The sequence below is a fragment of the Triticum aestivum genome, chromosome 5A, assembly GCF_018294505.1.
Source record: "Triticum aestivum cultivar Chinese Spring chromosome 5A, IWGSC CS RefSeq v2.1, whole genome shotgun sequence".
In the NCBI taxonomy this organism is placed as follows: Eukaryota; Viridiplantae; Streptophyta; class Magnoliopsida; order Poales; family Poaceae; genus Triticum; species Triticum aestivum.
The window spans coordinates 533,181,995-533,186,550 of NC_057806.1; the positions used below are offsets into that span (position 1 = coordinate 533,181,995).

A 4,556-nucleotide genomic window follows, 5' to 3' on the forward strand; every position below is an offset into this window, starting at 1 on the left:
GTCCATCCCCACCATATCAGGGTAATCATGCTGCTTAAGTCTTCTTATTTTGTGTGAACTTTGTCTCTGGTTGACGCTGAAGTTAGTCGACTGATTCTTTGGAGTTGCAGTGCTGCTACTTCTGAGACCTCAGCCCGGGCTGACGACCATGAGATGGAGGACGCAGCAACTTCAAAACCAGGTACAATATTCTTAACGCCGTTTTTAGTCGACTGACTCATGATCTCTGATCCTGATTCTTCTCTGTAGCTCCACCCAATGCTGTTATCACTCTCCCTGATGATGATGAGGATGAGGAATCGCTGAAGCGCAGAAGGAGTAGGAAAGCGTCCGCCAGCAGGGTGCCCCAGGATGTGACGGCGCCTGAGATTCTGATTGCGGAGGAAGAGAACACCACTCGACACACTGTGTCCTTTGCAGATCCACTGACGAGTGCCCCGCAGCCCTCCCTCTTCACGACGCACCACGTCCCAGAGGACCAAGCTGGCGCGGCGAAGGAGGCGATACGCTAGGCAGGAATCATGATGGAGCAGCTGAAGACCATCCGGGATGCGAGCCAGGCAGCTTACGACGTCAGTTCTGCCCTCCAAAGCAATGTTCAGGTCAGTCGACCATCGTTTGTTCTGTTAGGATATGCACTTTTCTTTCTAGAATTTATAGTAGTCACCCAGTGGGTGTGTCAATTCAGACTCCGTGTTAGCGGGGGCACGCTGAGTGCACCCGCTGGGTGTAGTCCCCAAGGCTAAGGTCGACTGCTGGCAGTCGGCCTTAGGCTTTATAATTTCAGTCTTTCTGTCATTCGACCAAGTCGACTGGATTTCGCAAACCGGTCGACTGGTCGACTCTATCTTCAATAGGATTAGTGGGGGCACGCTGAGTGCACCCAGTGGGTGTAGTCCCCAAGGCTAAGGTCGACTGCTGGCAGTCGGCCTTAGGCTTTATAATTTCAATCTTTCGGTCATTCGACTATGTCGACTGGATTTCGCAAACCGGTGGGGGCACGCTGAGTGCACCCACTGGGTGTAGTCCCCGAGACTGTGGTCGACTGCTTGCAGTCGATTACAGTCTTAAAGAATACATCTCTCTTCTTTTTTTTTTGAGGTCGACTGGTCGACTCTATCTTCAATAGGATTAGTGGGGGCACGCTGAGTGCACCCACTGGGTGTAGTCCCCGAGACTACGGTCGAATGCTTGTATTCGGCTGTAATCTTAGAAACGTGTGATTTTTCCCTTTTTCACTCGGAAGTGAATTATTTTTGACATCTAGTCGATTGGTTCTTCGTAGAACTCCTGTGATCTTGTGGCTCACTACTCTGAGCTGGAAAACAAGCACACTCAACTCGAGCTGAACTTGAAGCTGGTCCAGGAGAAGCTGATGAAGGCAAAGGAGGAGACCGAAGGTATGTTTGGTGAGACCCTGACGACTGCTTTTCCCCTTGTTTGTTTCAAAATCTGATCTTGCTGTAACTTGCAGGTAAGGTAAGGGAGGCCCAACAGAAGAAAGACCTTGAACTAGCTGAGAAGATCAAGCTTGCTGACGAGAAGTTAGCTTCAGTCACCAAGCTTGAACAAGACAATACCAATCTGAAAGCTGCTCTTGGGATCGCCAACAAGGAGGTCAGTCGACTGAAAACTGATAAAGCTGCCCTGACCGACCAAGTCAGTAAGTTGACTGGGAAGAAAAACGATCTGGAGGCCTTCCTGAGTGGTCTTGCCAAGAAGCTGTTTCTTATGCTTGAAGGTAAACCTCTATGCTCGGCAATCATTTCCAATCGTGGTTTTTCCATTCGACCATTCCCTTGACTCAGTGATCATCCTTGCAGAATTTTGCCAAAACTTTGAAGAAGAAACTAGCCGGCTGGAGCCAAACCTCGACCCCGTCAATTCTCCGGTGAACGACGAAGTTGCCATGGATGTTTTCCGACTGGAGTCTCGTGTTGCAGCTGCCGTGGACTATCTCGCAAGGCTGAAGGTCGCCACATCTTGCATCGACTCGACGCTCTGGCCCGGGGAGACACTTCAGAATGACCTTGAGTCGCTGATGGCTCGCTTGAACACGATCCCTGGTCGAGTGCAGGAATGGAAGAAGTCCTCGGCTCGGTGCGGTGCAGATGTTGCTCTGTGTCTGGCCCGAGTCCACTGCAAAGATGCGCGAGAAGAGAAGCTGGCGGCCCTCCGGGTGGCCAACACCAAGAAACACGACTTCAGGTCCTTTATGGAAACTTTCCTTGCGGCTGCCACTCGGATCGCAGACGGAATTGATCTTGATGAATTTGTTGCACCTTCCAGCCCTCCACAGGAGGGGTAAAAAACTTCTTCTAAGCTCGACGCTTTAAATTTGCCTCGGTATGCCGAGTGGAATTGTAACCGATAAACCTTAACGGGCTTAACGCCTGAGCACTTTCGGTTCCTTTAGACATCGATTCGAACTTGAATTTGGTGCTTGAATATGATTGCTTTTGGCTCGAAATGTCTTTTGCAGGTTCAAAGCAGGGCGCCTTTACTGCAATCGACTTATTCCTTAGTCCACTTAGGCGAGCACTGGGCTGCGGCTAAGCCCCCGAGTGGAAGACCGGCTTACCACTCGGTAGGATTTCGATAACTTAGGCGAGTACTTGGACTGCAGCTAAGCCTCTGAGTGGAAGTCCGGCTTACCACTCGGTAGGATTTTTATATCTTAGGCGAGTACTTGGACAGCAGCTAAGCCTTCGAGTGGAAGTCCGGCTTACCACTCGGTAGGATTTTTATATCTTAGGCGAGCACAGGGCTGCAGCTAAGCCTCCGAGTGGAAGTCCGGCTTACCACTCGGTAGGATTTTTATATCTTAGGCGTGCACTAGGCCGCAGCTAAGCCTCCGAGTGAGAGGTTTGCTCGGTAGGATTTTCATAAACTTAGGCGAGTTCTTGGACTACAGCTAAGCCCCCGAGTGAGAGGTTTGCTCTTCACTCGGTAGGATTTCGATAACTTAGGCGAGTACTTGGACTGCAGCTAAGCCCCCGAGTGAGAGGTTTGCTCTTCACTCGGTAGGATTTCGATAACTTAGGCGAGTGCTTGGACTGCAGCTAAGCCCCCGAGTGAGAGGTTTGCTCTTCACTCGGTAGGATTTCGATAACTTAGGCGAGTGCTTGGACTGCAGCTAAGCCCCCGAGTGAGAGGTTTGCTCTTCACTCGGTAGGATTTTTATAACTTAGGCGAGTGCTTGGACTGCAGCTAAGCCCCCGAGTGAGAGGTTTGCTCTTCACTCGGTAGGATTTTTTACAAACTTAGGCGAGCACAGGGCTGCAGCTAAGCCTCCGAGTGGAAGTCTGGCTTACCACTCGGTAGGATTTCGATAACTTAGGCGAAACGGGTTCGCAGCTAAGCCTCCGAGTGGGAGTCTGGTTCACCACTCGGTAGGATTTTTACAAACTTAGGCGAAACGGATTCGCGGCTAAGTCACCCACTGAGGGGGAATTTTATTGGACAAAAATAAAAAGTGACAAAAATTATGGAGGAACTATGACACTATTATTTTGAGGTCCGTGAACTACAGAAGTATTTTATTTCAACTCATCTGAGTGATAAACCTTAAGTGTAAAATGGGCGGAGTAGTTCCGCGTTCCAAGCTCGGGGCTCGTCGATATTATGCTCGACGTTGTAAAGACGGTACGCCCCGTTGTGGAGAACCTTGGTGACGATGAAGGGACCTTCCCAAGAAGGAGCAAGCTTGTGTGGTTTGTGCTGATCCACTCGGAGAACCAAATCTCCTTCCTGGAAGGCTCGACCTCTCACATTTCTGGCGTGGAAACGACGCAAATCTTGTTGGTACATGGTCGAGCGGATCAGAGCCATCTCCCTTTCTTCCTCTAAAAGGTCGACTGCATCCTGCCGCGCTTGTTCAGCTTCTGCTTCGTTGTAGACTTCAACTCGAGGAGCATTGTGGAGAAGATCACTCGGCAAGACTGCTTCAGCTCCGTAGACCAAGAAGAATGGAGTTCTTCCGGTCGACCGATTAGGTGTGGTTCGCAGTCCCCAAAGCACTGAGGGAAGTTCGTTGACCCAAGCTCCAGCTGCATGCTTGAGATCACGCATCAGTCGGGGTTTCAAACCCTTGAGAATCAGGCCATTGGCTCGCTCCGCCTGTCCATTCGACTGCGGATGGGCGACTGAAGCGTAGTCGACCCGTGTGCCTTGAGAGTTACAGAAATCTCTGAACTCCTCCGAGTCAAAGTTCGACCCATTATCCGTAATGATGCTGTGCGAGACTCCATATCTGAATATTAGTTCCCTGATGAAGCTAACAGCAGTACCGGTGTCGAGGTTCTTGATTGGTTTAGCCTCGATCCACTTGGTGAACTTGTCGACTGCCACCAGTACATGCGTGAAGCCGCTTCGCCCTGTTCTCAAAGGACCGACCATGTCCAACCCCCATATCGCGAAAGGCCAGACGAGTGGGATGGTCTTCAGAGCCGATGCAGGCTTGTGCGACATATTCGAGTAGAACTGACATCCCTCGCACTTATCCACTATCTCCTTTGCCATCTCATTCGCCTTTGGCCAGTAAAATCCGGCTCGGT

At 50.6% G+C, this 4,556-nt stretch overlaps 1 long non-coding RNA gene across 1 annotated transcript; it reads left to right on the forward strand.

Moving 5' to 3' along the window:
• Window positions 1-543: 543 nt before the first annotated feature.
• Window positions 544-1,535, forward strand: LOC123107508 (uncharacterized). Its single transcript, XR_006451684.1, has 3 exons — window positions 544-602; window positions 1,286-1,400; window positions 1,475-1,535. It is a non-coding gene; the product is annotated as an uncharacterized lncRNA (long non-coding RNA).
• Window positions 1,536-4,556: the final 3,021 nt, after the last annotated feature.